Genomic DNA, 16,690 nt, shown 5'->3' on the forward strand with positions numbered 1-16,690 from the left:
GCAACTCCATAAATTGTGATAATTTCGTATTTAATTTTGGATTCTCATAAAAGTTCGTCTATTGATACTAGACCGTTATCATGTAAGATTTTAAGAATGTCCTTTAGAACTACTACCTTTCAGAAATTATTGCACAAAATGTTTAAATGTCTCCTTAGAGATATTTCAATGGAAGCGATTGTTATTAAATTGCTTGAAGTGAATTCATATTAATGTTTTCAATGATACTTTGCATAGATGATATTGTTGCTTTCTGATGTTTAAAGAGTTTCAGAGATAATTTGAGTATAAGTGGACCTGTAAGGATCGTTAGGATCTATTCGATTATGTCGGTAGGGACTATTTGGACTCATCCGGGACACCGGTGAGGTATGATCAGACCTGCAGGATTATTAGGACCTATCTGGTTTGCCGGTAGGGACTATTTAGACTCATTCGGGATACCGGTGAGGTATGTTTGGACTTGCAGGAATTGTTTAGACCTATTCTGTAGGGGCTATTTGGACTCATCCGGTACGCCGGTGAGGTATGCTTGGACCTGTAGGGATTGTTTGGACCCATCAGGACGCTGGTAGGGTATATAGGTGACCTACTTGGGACGCCAGTAGGGTATTTTGTAAAATCCTTTGAATTATGTATTTCTGTTAAAATGTTTATATGCATTTCAATCATTTGGATTATGTTTAACTGTAGATTTGTGATAGCGCAATTGTTATCTATAAATGCTTTTGCTCACAATTCTTCCTCAGGTTGTTTTTAACATATATTCTTCAGAAAATGTTTATATCTTCCAACCATGATTATTTTTTAGGACTATGATGATCACTTATTGAGTAGCCAAACTCACCAAACTATGGTAAATATTTTTCAGGGTAATTGCAGTCTCATAGTTAAATGCACAGCAGGACCAACTTGTGAAGAAGATGTAGTCATGTCATAACTAAATTCTCCTTTGTAACTTTTGTTTAACTTCACCATTGTAAATTTTTGTTCTATCAACAAACATATATCTAAACGTTCATGTTAATATTAGTTAAGAGTAGACTTTGTAGACTCGTAGAAATGGAAAATTGTTTTAGCGTAATAAATCGTGGAGTTTAAGAATTTGTTTTGTTAAGAATCGACTGTCACATCTCAAGGATTCTTGTATTTTAAAACTTGTGATGTGACAAATATGGTATCATAGCAATAGGTTTAAGATTCCTAAGAAATTTGAAAAGAATGTACTTTAAGTCATATTTATTGTACGTACAGATCGGTACGAGGTCAAGATCCTGAATGGCTGAAGCTAATATGGATGGAATTCATAAAGCCTTGGAAAATATGGTTGCCCTAATACAACAGCAGATGGAGAACAACAATCCACCCAGGCAGTCAGCTACGGGAAATAGTAGGTGTAATATCCAACAATTTAATAAATTGAACCCACCTTCTTTTAAGGGTGCTGCAGACCCACTAGAAGCCAAGGGATGAATTATGCAATTGGAGAAAATATTCGAGGTAATGAAATGTCCTGATGATAAGAAAGTGGCTTTGGCAATCGTTATGTTAGAAGGTGAAGCACAACATTGGTGGCGAATGGTAAAAGGAGTATTGGTTCAAGAAAATAAACCCTTGACTTGGGAGGTATTTCTTGAGACATTTAGTGAAAAGTACTTCCCATATTTTATTCGAGACCAAAAAGAAATGGAATTTATGGAACTAGTTCAAGGAAGCAAGACAGTAGCACAGTAGGAGGCCAAAGTATACTGAATTGGCCAGGTTCGCTCCACATATAGTCAACAACGAAGTAAGAAAGGTAAAAAAAATTTGAAAGGGGTGTCAGATCAGCCATCAGAAGCAGAATATCAGTCATAAAACAAAGGACTTATGCCGAAATAGTGGACAAAGCCTAAATTGTTGAAAAATACTGCGAAGATTACCAAAAGAGGAATAGCTAAAGAAATCAGTATAGGCCCACACCACTTAATCGACAACAATATGAAGGAGCGAACAAAAGGCCAAGGTCGACGCCATTTCAAAGCCCACTAGAACCTTGTAAAAAATATGGGAAGAGGCATGACGTGAAACCCTATTATTGGGAAATCGGAGCTTGTTTCCAGTGTGGGAAGTTGGGGCACAAGATCAAAGATTGTCCTGCCTTGAAAATGCAGCAACATTCGAAGCCCGAAGAGGCAGCCCATAAACCTCAGATAAAGGGGAGAGTATTCGCAATTACCCAGCAGGATGCTCAAGCCACAAAATCAGTGATCCAATGTACTCTTACTATCTTTCAAAAAGTAGCTCATGTTTTGATTAATCCTGGATTTACTCATTCATTTGTGTCACCACACTTTACATGCCACTTAAGGGTAGAATCATAACTAATGGAATACATTCTAGATGTAGCCACACCTAAGGGGATTTCAATTAATACCAATCTAGTATACAAATCTTGTGTGATAAGGATAGAAGAAAAGTAAATGTTAGTGGATTTAATACTCTTAGAAATTCAAGATTTTGATGTGATCTTAACTCTCTGCATACCATGCAAGTATTGATTGTTACAAGAAAATAGTTACTTTTTGTATTCCGAATCAACCAGTTTTTTACCTCAAAGTATCAAGGAAGCCTCTCCACCATTTTTAATCTCCTCCATTCGGGCTAATCACCTCTTTCAAAAATGATGTCAAGGCTTTCTTGCCTATGTTAAAGAAGATACAAAGGAAAAGATAAACTTGGACACCATTCTGGTATTTTGAGAATTTTCTGACGTATTTCCTGAGGAATTGCCAGGGTTACCACCTGATAGGGAAATTGAATTCTCTATTGAGTTACTTCCTGAGACAACCCCAATTTCTAAGGCCCCTTACCGAATGGCACTTGCAGAACTTAAACAACAATTGAAAGAATTATTAGATAAAGGTTTTTCAGACCCAGTGTATCACCTTGGGGTGCTCTGGTACTGTTTGTTAAAAAGAAAGATGGGACCATGAGGTTGTGTATTGATTATAGACAGCTAAACCAAGTGTCAGTGAAAAATAAGTATCCACTATCTAGTTGATGATTTATTCGATCAATTACAAGGGTCACAAGTATTTTAAAAAATTGATCTTAGATCTGAATGCCATCAGCTCAAGATTAAAAGTGATGATGTTCCCAAGACAGCTTTCAGAATAAGGTACGACCATTACGAATTTTTAGTCATGCCTTTTGGATTAACTAATGCACCGACTGTATTTATAGATTTGATGAATCGAATCTTTAAGCCTTTTCTGGACAGATTTATTGTGGTATTCATCGATGATATTCTAGTTTATTCCAAGGATCAGGAGGAACATGAACAACATGTAATATTGATATTGCAAATACTAAGAGAAAAGAAGTTGTATGCCAAACTAAGTAAATGTGAATTTTGGCTTGAACAAGTGAAATTTTTAGGACATGTGATATCAAAAGAAGGCTTATCAGTTGATCTTGCAAAGGTTGAAACCGTGGTTAATTGGAAACAACCAAGTAATGTGATTGAAGTTCAAATCTTTTGGGATTGGCAAGATATTACAGAAGATTTGTAGAATGATTCTCTTGAATTGCAACCCCATTAACTCGATTGACACAGAAAAATGTTAAATTTGAATGGACAAAGGAATGTGAGGAGAGTGTTCAAGAACTAAAAGCTCGATTAACTTCAGCACCTATTTTAACTATTCCTGAGTGGAGTGGGGATTTATGATTTATAGTGATGCTTCACATAAAGGATTGGGCTGTGTATTAATACAATATGGAAAGGTAGTGGTATATGCATCCAGACAGTTCAAAGAATATGATAAGAAATATCTAATTCATGATTTGGATCTGGTTGCAATAGTATTCGCTTTGAAAATTTGGAGGCATTATCAATATGGTGAGCAATTCGAAATATATACAGATCATAAGAGCTAGAAATACCTCTTATCCCAGAAGGATTTAAATATGTGGCAGATAAGATGGATGGATTCCTAAAGATTGTGATTGTACAATCCATTATTATTTAGGAAAGGCTAACATTGTGATCGACGCTCTAAGTAGAAAATCTACAAGAGTCTTAGCTCATCTAATGATCCAAGAAATGAAATTGTTAGAAGAAATAGTGGATTGGCATCCAGCTTTGTCCTTTAATGATGTGATAAGTATGATTGCCAACATTGAGGCTGAACCCCAATTAATTCAACAGATTCGGTTGGCACAAAAAGAGGACCCTCTGCTTATAAAAATTGGAGAAGAGGTGATGCTGGGAAAGAAAGACGAATTCTCTATAAGCAGTGATGATTTGTTGAGATTCAGAGGTCAAATTTGTGTTCCGAATGATGAGAGTGTGAAGAGAGTTATCTTGGAAGAAGCACATCACTCCCGCTATCATCTCGCAAGTCTTAAAATGTATCAAGACCTGAAGAAAACCTTCTGGTGGAATGATATGAAAAAAGAGGTAGCACTATTTGTATCCAAGTGCCTACCATGTCAGCAAGTAAAAGCTGAGCATCAGAGGCCCGCTGGGTTGTTGCAGCTTTTACCCATGCCAGAGTGAAAGTGGGAGCACATCTCTATGGATTTTGTCTCCGGCTTGCCTAGAACAAATTCAGGGCATGACAACATTTTGGTCATTGTGGACCGGTTGACCAAAGCTGCCCACTTTCTATTGATCCGCACGATTTATACTTTGGATCAACTAGCCTGGTTGTACATTAAGGAAATCGTACGGTTACATGGAGTTCCAGTCAGTATCGTATCGGACATGGACACTCTGTTTACTTCTAAATTTTGGGCTAAGCTACAACCAGCCATGGGGACGAGACTCACCTTTAGCACTGCCTTTCACCTCCAAACTGATGAACAATCAGAGAGGATCATCCAGACCTTGAAAAATATGTTGAGGGCCTGTGTCATTGACTTTACAGGAAGCTGGGATGACCATTTACCCCTTATTGAGTTTGGTTATAATAATAGCTTCCAAGCTAGTATTCAGATGGCACCATGTGAAGCCCTGTATGGAAGGAAATGCAGATCACCCGTCTGTTGGGATGATATTGGTGAAATAAAGTTTTTGTAGCCAGAAATCATCCAGGTAACCTCAGATAAGATAACATTAATTCGAAAAAGGCTTAAGACAACTCAGAGTCGGGGAAAGAGTTATAACGATAACCGAGAGAAAGATCTTGAATTTGAGAAAGGTGATCGAGTTTCTTAAAGGTCTCACCAATAAAGGGTATCATGAGATTCAACACGAAAGGAAAGCTGAGCCCTCGCTACATCGAACCCTTTGAAATCTGGAGAGAGTCGAAGGCGTCGCTTATAAACTTGCCTTACCACCCAAATTGGTAAACATCCATGATGTCTTCCATGTATCCTCATTACAAAAATATCAGCCCGGTCCATCCCATGTCCTGAAATATGAACCTTTACTGATCAGGAAGGACCTATCCTTCATTGAGCAACCAATTTTGATACTGGATTAGAGGGTGCAAGTGTTGCGTAACAAGGAGATTCCTTTGGTCCATATATTGTGACAGTATCATTCGAGAGAGGAGTCGACTTGAGAACGAGAAGACGAAAGCAGAGAAAAATATCCCCATCTTTTTCAGTAATCAAGTACACAAATTTAGAGGACTAAATTTTGTCTTTTCTGATATATTTGGGAAGAGGTCTTTTGAACCACGTAGAGGACAATTAGCCTTTTTGTTAAATAAAATAGTTCCAAACAATTTATTTATTTTTTTAAATATTTTTGAATATGGTGCAAGTCTGTTTTTATAGTGTAAACCTTATGGTCTACACTGCATTTGCATTATGTTTTACCTTACAAGAGGGTAGCATCTTCAACACCCTTACGTAGGACCCATTTTGCTAGTATAAACCTTTGCTCCACCAACTTTTAAAAAAGCGTTTTTTAAGGAGATGCTTCCTCACCCTACGTGGCAACCCAACAAATTTCATTATATGTAATTAAGACACCTTTATGAAAGCTGTTAAAATTTTATAAGAGTCTCTCTCTTGATCGTTCCATAAGTCCCTTATCGCGCTGTCCTCACCTTCTTATGCCATGGCTGTTTTTTTTTTATATAAATAAGGTTGGCCATCTTCTTCATTGCCTCATGGCAAATAAAATTGATCCTCCATGAAGCACCTGCAGCATGTACGCAAATATTAATCTCAGTGGAAAGTGGGTCCTCCAAGTATTTTTAGTAGAACTAATCTATTCAGGTTCAGTATGACAAGCTATGGGGTCGATCTCGATGTTTATATTTCTTATCTCCGTATTCAAGGTTTTATAGCAAGAATTCAGGGTTGATGCGTAAGTAACGCAAGTGTCTTGTCATGTAAGCGACCTCATTGTCTTGAAGAACAATCATTTTATTAAAATTGTGATATTTTATCTAATGTTAGGAGTTCTAAATGCTGTAAATTCTTATAAATAAATTTATTTTTCATGTCTATTGTTCATAATTTTAGATACTGTAATTCATTAGAAATAAATGTGATATTTCTTTTTTTAGTAAAATTGTGAGATTTCCTGTTTTGAATATTTAGACATTGTAAAATTCATATGCAAATGACTGCCTCATTATTTGAAAAACTGATATTTCTGCACTTGATTGTAGTATTGGCTATGAAATGATTATTTAAGGATTGGCATCTCCATAAATTGTGATAATTCCATATTTAATTTTGGATTTTCATAAAAGTTCGTCTATTGATATTAGACCGTTATCATGTTAGATTTCGAGAATGTCCTTCAAAACTACTACCTTTCAGAAATTATTGCACAAAATGTTTAAATGTCTCCTTAGAGATATTTCAATGGAAGTGATTGTTATTAAATTGCTTCAAGTGAATTCATGTTAATGTTTTCAATGATAGTTTGCATAGATGATATTGTTGCTTTCTGATGTTTAAAGAGTTTCAGAGATAATTTGAATATAAGTGGATCTGCAGGGATCGTGAGGACCTATCCGGTTATGTCGATAGGGACAATTTGGAGTCATTCGAGACATCGGTGAGGTACGATTAGACCTGCAGGGATTGTTAGGACCTATCCGGTTACATCGGTAGGGACTATTTGGACTCATCCGGGAGGCTCGTGAGGTATGTTTGAACCTGCAAGGATTGCTTAGACTTATCCGGTAGGGGCTATTTGGACTCATCCGGTACGTCGGTGAGATATGTTTGGACTTGCAGGGATTGTTTGGACCTATGAGGACGCTGGTGGGATATATAGGTAACCTAGTTGGGACGCCAGTAGGGTATTTTGTGAAATCATTTGAATTATGTATTTCTGTTGAAATATTTATATGCATTTCAATCATTTGGATTATGTTTAACTGTGGATTTGTGAAAGTGCAATTGTTATCTATAAATGCTTTTGCTCGCAATTCTTCCTCAGGTTGTTTTTAACATACATTCTTCACAAAATGTTTATATCTTCCAACGATGATTATTTTTTAGAACCATGATGATCATTTACTGAGTAGCCAAACTCACCAAACTGTAGTCAATATTTTTCAGGATAATTGCAGTCTCATAGTTAAATGCACCGCAGGACCAGCTTGTGAAGAAGATGCAGTCATGTCATAACTAAATTCTCCTTTGTAACTTTTGTTTAACTTCACCATTGTAAATTTTTGTTCTATCAACAGATGTATATCTAAACGTTCATGTTAATATTAGTTAAGAGTAGACTTTGTAAACTCGTAGAAATGAAAAATTGTTTTAGCGCAATAAATGGTGAAGTTTAAGAATTTGTTTTGTTAAGAATCGACTGTCACATCTTAAGGATTCTAGTATTTTAAAACTTGTGATGTGACAATAGACACGAGAAAAAATAGATTTCAAATAATCCAAATAGTGCATCTTGTAATGCATTTGTTGGACCATCAATTTTTAAGATTTTCAAGCGTTTATAGATCTACTTGATCTACACGAATTTTGAAACTTAAATCTTATAATTAGAGATGAAAATAAATTTTCAAGCTATCATAAATATTTCTAATACTAAAACAACTTCATTCAACACAATTTGAAGGTGTCCTTTACTTTGATTGTTTAGAACCTAATCCTTATACAAATCACACCCTTGAAAAAATGGGCAGTCCAATTTTCTTTTTTTGAAATCAGTTACTATGAATCACCCATGAACGATTACAAGGAGCTTCAAGGAGATAAGGATGTAACCACCAGTGAATGTTGGTGCACACCACCTTTTACTCAAGTGTTAGTTTTTAAATTAGCATCCCTAAAACAATGAGATAACTCAAAAGAACTTAAAATGAAAAAGATTTCATCGAAAATGCTGCATAATCTTCAATGTGACTTCGTTTCTCCTTTTGCCCAAGCAATGATATTGCGTGAGTCATCTTGAATCATCTTTTGACCCTCGAGGTTCTTTATTATCTTTAAACCCTCCAAAATAGCTCTCATTGTTGTATGTCCATATGGTCACAAGTAGGTGAATTTGTAATTACTTATATAATCTCTAATGGTACCACCATAACCTCTAGGCTTGGGTTTCCAATAGAGCTTCCATCAAAATTGAGTTTTAAACAATTTTCATGAGGAGACATCCAAATAACATTTCAAGTTTGTCCGCCATTATTAAGCTTAGTAACTTCAGATGGGTTCTCAAAATTCTATGATTTTGGGATAAACTTACAATCCTTGTTTGTTGAAAACCATTCAGCTGTTGTTGCTAAGGTGTTGGACTCGAAAACTTCAATCTCACTGTGTCCCTTCAAATGTCCTTCTATCTCTCTCTCCAAATATTCCAAATAGTGCTCATCCATAAAACTCTCCATAGTACGGTGTCAATTTTCGACAAACCTGGGTTCATCCATTAAGATAGGATCAAATATGGGCTTTGTGGGATCAATATATTAAGATTCAACAATTTTTTACACCAATCCCATATGCTTAGGTGAAAGGACAATGTAAAAGAATATGGTCCACACTTTTTTTATCCCTCAAAGATAGCCTACAAACATCGACAATTATAAAACCTGTCAAACAAAGGTTATCTACTGTAGGCAGTTTTTTTTTAAGAGCTACCCACAAAAATAACTGAACCTTCAGTGACACCTGCAAATTCCATATTCTTGCTAAACAATGATCATTTGCTCTATGATTCTCCTCACGCTGCAATCGATAGACATATTTAACTGAAAAAATCCCCTGAAGTTGTGAGTTCCCACACCAATCGATCATATTTATTGTGAGCATAGAAAAAATTATGCAGTAAATTCATAAGCAATTGGAATTCATGAAAGAAAGTATCTGAGACTCTCCTATACCTACAAACAGTATTCCAATAAGAGTTAGTAAAATCAGCCCCTTTGAGATCTTTCACTGAGGCTAATGGATTGTCGACTTTGGAGAATACCTCAGGGAAAGAATCTCGAGGAGCAAGGTCTTCCAGCCACTTATCAAACCAGAATAAGGCTTGAGCTCCCTTTTCAACAACTTTGCAACAATGACTAAGATATAATGATCGGCATACATTAGTTCCTTTCCAAATACTTGAAAAACTAACCTTAGATCGTGGACTTTTAATGAGGTCAGTCAATACATCTACTCCATATTTTTCTTTTAACACCTCCCCCATAAGCTATCTTGCTGATTTTGGAAGCACCATCAATACTTAACCAATAGGCTAGTGTTCATCAATTTGAGCTTTTTAACTCCTAGACCCCCATCTCTCTTGGAAGTGCATACCTTTTCCCAATTTACGCGTTTCAGTTTTTTTCCCATTCCTATATTGCCCCATAAAAAAGATATCATAATGTTTTCCAAAGTCTTCACCAACTTTGGCATTCTGAAAATGGACATAAAATAGATGGGTAAGTTCAACAAAGTAGAGTTGATAAGAGCATATCTTCCTCCAAATGACAACACTTTAGATTTTCATAGATCAAGTTTCTTGTTAAATCTTTCAATAATAGGATCCCAAATAGATGCCGATTGGTTTCCTCCAAAGAAAGGAATACCCAAATATTTGTAAGGAAACTTGCTAACCTCACATCCAATAATTTCTACCAAGGATGCAACCACATTCTTTGAAACTCCAATCCCAATCATATTTGTCTTATCTAAATTCACTTTGAGACCCGTTGTTATTTCCATACACTTTAAGAATACCCACAAATTCCTTACTTCTTGCTCTTTTGGGCTACAAAAGATAATAATATCATCTGCATACTGTAAATGAGAGATTGAGTCTACCAACATTAAATCTAGAAATAGGGCCTCTACTCACCACATAATTCAGGATCGTACTAAAACTTTCAGCCATTATAGTATATAAGTATGGGGATAAATGATCTCCTTGCCGAATGCCTTTTGATGCTTTAAAATAACCAAAAGTTTTTCCATTGAAAATGATGGAGAAATGAGTTGACTTCAGACATCCCTAGATCCACACTCTCCAATCCATTTTGTCATATGCTTTTTCAAAATCTATTTCACATAGAAGACCTGGTTTTTGCTCTTTCAGCCTTAAATGTATGCCTTCTTGTGCCATTAAGATCTTTCTTTGAGGAAAGCAAACTGAGAACTTTCATAACTAGATGCAATAGTTCTCTCAATCTATTTACCAAAATCTTTCCAAAAATTTTATAAACACTCCTCAGTAGAACATACCAATCCATTTTGTCATATGCCTTTTCAAAATCTATTTTACAGAAAAGACCTGGTTTTTGCTCTTTCAGCCTTGAGTGTATGCCCTCTTGTGCCATTAAGATACTGTCCATAATATGTCAGTCTTTGAGGAAAGCAAACTAGGGACTTTCATAACCAGATGCAATATTTCTCTCAATCTATTTACCAAAATCTTTACAACAATTTTATAGACACTCTCCAGTAGGCTAATAGGTCCTATGTCCTTCACACTTTCCATAACAGATTTCTTGATAATTAAAGCAATAAAGGTAGAATTTACTGTTGTTGAGATTTTACCTCTATGATAAAATTCATCCATGAGTAAAAAAAATATCTTTTTTTAGAAGCTCCTAAAAGATTTGAAAAAAGGCTAAAGGAAAACTGTCTGGCCCTGGTGCCTTATCCCTCCCCAAGGAGAAGACAACACATTTTATCTCATCCATTTTGAAAAGTCTTTCCAACCATTAAGCCCTTTCTGAAGGCATTCTATTGAAGATGATATTCTCAAGACTAAAATGATTTCTTTTCTCCCCTATAGAAGCTTCCGGTTAATTAAACTTATTTCAATACTACTTGGTTTAATAAGCTCCACATTTCCCATTTTAATTTTACTAATGGAGTTACATCTTTTTCTAGCATTAGCAATAACATGAAAGAATTTAGTGTTTCTATCTCATTCTTTCAACCATTTCACTCTAAACCTTTGCCTCCAATATACTTCTTCCAATTTCAGAAGGTCATGCTAGGAAGTAAGAGAGTTGTTTCTTTTCCTCATTTTTTCTGGTGGCACCGATCCTCTCATAAATTGGATCTCATCAATCTCTTCAATATTTTTTTTTTGTCACTGCAATTTTTTTCTGGAGGTTACCCCAAGATTCTTTTTTCCATTTACAGATTTCATGCTTCAGCATTTTCAATTTAGTAGTAAATTGATGACCAACCCAACCGTTTATTATGGTATTTTGCCAAAACTCTTCCACTAACTTAATAAAACTTCTATCTGGTAACCAATTTAGCTCCATTATAAAAGGTGAAGGGCCAACCTTACACCCATCGAATTCAACAAGAGAGGGACATGATCGGAAACACTTTTTACTAAGGCTTTAACATAAAGATTTGGAAACTTATTAAGAAAGGAGTTGGTCACCAAGAATCTATCCAAGCAGGTAAGGGTAGGATCTGAAAGAGCATGGTATGACTAGGTGTAGGCAGCCCCAATTGAAGGAATGTCAAGAAGTTCATCATTCCGAATAAAAGAATTGAACTTGTGCATACAAGGAGAGATCTTAGGATTAACTGAGGAATCACTAGGCCAGCGAATCACATTGAAAACACCTCCAATACACCATGGCACATTAAAGAAATTGGTCAAAGCATTCAGTTCATCAAAAAAATGTGTTCTTTCATCGAGACGGTTGGAACCATATACATTTGTCAAACACCATTTAAAACCATCCATAGGGTCAAAAACTAAAATAGAGATACGTCTATCATTTAAAACACAATCATCTTTTGGAACCACATTCGGGCCTCATATGACCCACAAACCACCTGATAAGCCATTAGAATCAAAACTCACAAAGTCCATTGGTCTCCTCCCCCAAAATAACTTAGTAGACTGAAAATTTGGGGCCTCCATCTTTGATTCCTATATAATCAAAATATTAGGCTTTTCCTGCCTAACCAAAAATAAAACATCTTTTTTCCTTCTATTACTATTGAGGCCCCGAACATTTCAGCATAGTATTTTCATTCTGAGACATAACCCCCACTGCGCCTGGTGATCTTAGATGGACCAGCAGACACAGTACACATGGTGTAAAAACGGCACGAGTGCACCCATTAAGAAAGACCATATCATAGTCTATAGAGCATACCATGAGCTCCCTTTGCATTCGCCCTTTGTGCTTTGATTTTTGAATTTTTAAGCCACCAGGCTGTGCATCAACACCCTTGTCACGATCTTTCTACAATTTTTTGGTGATAAAGTCAAGAGAACTTCTGTAATGGAGATTTATTGCGTCAACAACCTTGTTGACTTCTATGGGGTGCAGGACTACTAGTAACCTTCCAGGCTCATTGTTTTCTTCATCCTTTGGGAGATCATTTGGTAAATTATAGGCTAAGGGGATTGTCATGACCGCTTGTTCATCTTCCATATTGCTTCTACCACTTGCTAGTTCCAAAGGCTCTACTTCTTCCAAACGTTGCTGAAAGACATTTCCATCCCAACGCAAGTCTCACTCTTATCAGACATCAGGGGTTCAGCATTTTCCTCATCTTCCAGGTTGTAATCAATCAAGGGGTAATGGCTAGGCTCTGGGGTATTAGTTTTCTTTGGAGATTTCAGAGATTTTGAAGCCACTATTTTCATTAAAATCTTATTCTCGTACACCATGGCCACAGAGATTTTTTCTTTGCGTTTTGCTGATGAAATGGATAGTTGCGGTTAGTTAAGGAGGGAACCAGAAAACACACTAGAGATTAGCCCCTTGGGAGACTTTGTTTCATGTTGGCAGACCTGAGATTTTATTGTATGCACCATTGTTTCCAATATTGTGTGGTTTCATTCCCCACACATGTCCCCAATATAGCTAGGTAGATCTTTGAGTACAACAAATTTATTTTGGATAGAGATGGGAGCCAATTTTTCGTTTGAATTTTGGGATATAACATTCAAGTTTTTGTTGGCATCATACTTGACTATCGACCGTTGAACAATATGTTTCCCGATCAAAGTAGTTCTTAATTGTGATGAACGGCCAGGATTGCTCCGAGATGCATTCAATTATTGAGGCTTTCGTGCCATTGTACTAGGTCAGCCATTGATGCTCACAGAGATCCCCATGCTCTGTGCTTCATTGGACTTAGGGACATTTGAATCAACAGAAGTACTGACATCATTGTTTTGGTTGATATTGTCTTGTGTGGAGCTAATTTCTTTAGAAGTCAAGAGAAAATCGAATAGATCAACTTTCAGAATACAGGAGGTAGGACTCGACTACTTTTTTCTCTACTTGAAATATTAACGAGTGATACGATATATTTGTCTAATCAATCTTAATCACTGCCCCCCCTATGCTGGCAATTTCTTTAGAAACTTCCATTGACCATGCTATAACTGGTACACTGCTCACCGAAAATATGCAGATCTGGGTTTAATGAGAGATTTTTCCATTTTTGGTTTAATATGCAGATCTGAGTTGGGACCCATTTTTCAGCTATCAACTCCACACCTCGAAATTTCCAAAATTTATGTTTTATCACTTTGGCTAGGGGTCGAAATCCTGGATTTGTCCACCTATTTCTGAAAAGCCACAATGTTTGTACCATTAGATAGAAAACATATGACAACACTAGATTGGATACGTTGGAGTCTATCTTTCACAACATTATCACTTACAACAATCACCAGATCAACATGATGATCAAACCTAGTAGAAGAGCGAAGAATTGAGCATACGAAGCACGCTTTACTCCGTCTTTAACTTCTTCCTCCTCCATCACTCATCTCTCCCTCATAGGTGTTGAAAATCCACTTAAACTTTGATGAAAATGAGCTCTTTCATAGGCAAACTCTCAAATAATTGGTGACTTTTTACTTGCCTTTTACCCAAAGTAATCATCGAACAACAGCCACCACCTCAATCTGTTATCAAACACTTGGATTACCCCCTACTAAAGACCAAAACTCTTTTCCTTTTTGACCCAAGCCAAAATCTCCTAATTCTTCTCTCCACGCCTCCCAAAACCACCAAATGGAAGCACCCAACAAAACCCAAATGATGTTTCTCGCCTCACTCAATCAGTCTACAATTCCACTTAGTACCCAAGAACCTGTGAAACCTCTGTCATGGAAACCACCTTTCCCACTCCAAACCCACTCACCATGGACATTGTTTTAGCATCAATGGACCTTTCTCTTGAATCCCTGAAAAGAGAGCATGTCCAAAACCATCTTGGATACTTCTTCAGGTAACACAAACTAGTCTTCAGCTACCAAAAATTGCCTTGAATTCCTAATGAAGCTTCATGTGTTTGGTCTACTGCATATTCATGGTATCTCCATAATCTCCCTCTTTCTCCAAAATTCGGTTTTGTGTTCTTCATACAATGGAGCAGTGAGTCTACAAAGTGCTACTGTCATCTTCACCCCAACCCAAGCTTAAACTTCTCAACCAATTTTTTTAATTTCGAACCGCTGAGAAATCGTTGGCTCCCTATATAGTTCACGCTTAGGACACATTATCAGCATGTGTTATGCTCTTATTCTTGTACATTTAGTTGTGTTCAATTTTTAATTGACGCATGCATGTGTTTATCATGTATGCCTCTATGTATCATGCATGTGTGATACTATTATTTGTATACTTATGTTCAATTTTTAATTAATACATGCATGTGTTTATAATGTATGACTCTTTGTATCATGTCTTTTTTGAGGCAATTGGGTCATTTCACGCAAGCACGGTTAGTTTCTTAGTTCACAAGGTGGTACTTAGCGGTTTGATGATAGAAACATTGGACAACCTATTTTTTTTTTAATTTAAAAGAGTTTTTTTGTTTTAGACATGTAACAACTCCATTCAAAACTACAATAGGGAACGATATGGCAGTTAGATGTTTCCAACATTAGACCAACTCACAAATGGGTCAATTTAATATCTAGGACATCAAACTTCCCTACAAATAAGATGCTCCAATATCTAGGACATCAGATTACCCCATAAAGAACAAATATTTTAAAATAAAATAAAAACCAGTACGATGATTAGTCATATATATATATATATATATTAAAAAGCTTGGGTGAGCCCACTAGCTCACAGGAAAAAATGGGCCCAATGGCCTAGATTGAATCTGGGCCGATCTGACGATCATGGATGTCCAATAGTGTTTGAATTTTAATTTTTTTGCTATAAATCCAAATCACTTGAAATTTTAAACATGTGTTCTTCTCATCAAGCGGCATCTAATAAAAATATAGGGTTATGTTAGGGTGCTCACACTATGGAACATTTAAAAATTCTACTCAACAAATTTGGGCACTTATGCACTCTTATATATAACATAGAACTATATATATGTATATATGGTTATGTTAGTCTATTGTTTTCTCTCTGTCTAAAGGTAATATTCGTTTGTAAAGGAGGATGTATTATATTTCCCCCTCCCCTCTTTCTCTTCCTTTTTGTCTCGTCCTTTTTGTCTCTTCTTTCCACCTCTTTCACCTTGGCTCTCTTTCCACCTCTTACCTTCGTCCTTGACCTGCTCTTCTACTTGCGGCCCCTCTCCCCTTACGCTAACTCTCAACTCCTTAAGACAGGGTTGACCCTCTTTGGTGGTCAGGTACCTTGTCGAGAGCTTTTGGTGCCTTTAGTGTGTTTCTCTTGTGGGCCTAGAAGCCCCATGTATTGTGCCACATGCTATATTTTTTAGAAACTATAGCATTTTTTAAAAAAACATTTTCGGCCAAAACTAGCCGATCCGGACCACTGATCTGACATGGTTTTTAGGGTGGCCAATCTGAGTCACTGATCCGTTTTTTTTTAAACTTGGTTTGGTCTCTCTCTTAAACAAAAATAGAAGAAAGAATGCCAGAAGAAAAAAAGTCTAAAACTAGGAAAACAACCCAAGGAAAGCAAAAAAAGGCTAGACAAAGAGGAAAAAAAAAGAGCCCAAAGGGGTGTAGGAAAAACAAGAGATTGTGTGAGAGAGAGAGAGAGAGAGAGAGAAAGGGAGAGAGAGAGAGATAGAAAGGAAGAGAGAGAGAGAGAGAGAGGGTGGGAGAGCGGGGGGGAAGCAAAATATGCAAGGGATAAAACAACGAAAGTAAAAAAAAAAAAACACAAAAAGAAAAAAAAACAAAAAGGAGAATGAAACAACAAGAGCAAAGGAAAGAGATGTGGAAAAAGGAAAAGAGGAGGAGGAAGAAGAAAATGAAAGGCCAAAAAGAAAAGGGTAAACAAAACAAAAAAGGCTAGAGAAACATATTTAGTGAAAGATCTAATGGCGAATGCTCAAATCTGAA

Source organism: Amborella trichopoda, chromosome 12 (genome assembly GCF_054954075.1).
Source record: "Amborella trichopoda isolate Santa Cruz 75 chromosome 12, AtrichopodaSantaCruz75HAP2 v2.0, whole genome shotgun sequence".
NCBI classification, from domain to species: domain Eukaryota; kingdom Viridiplantae; phylum Streptophyta; class Magnoliopsida; order Amborellales; family Amborellaceae; genus Amborella; species Amborella trichopoda.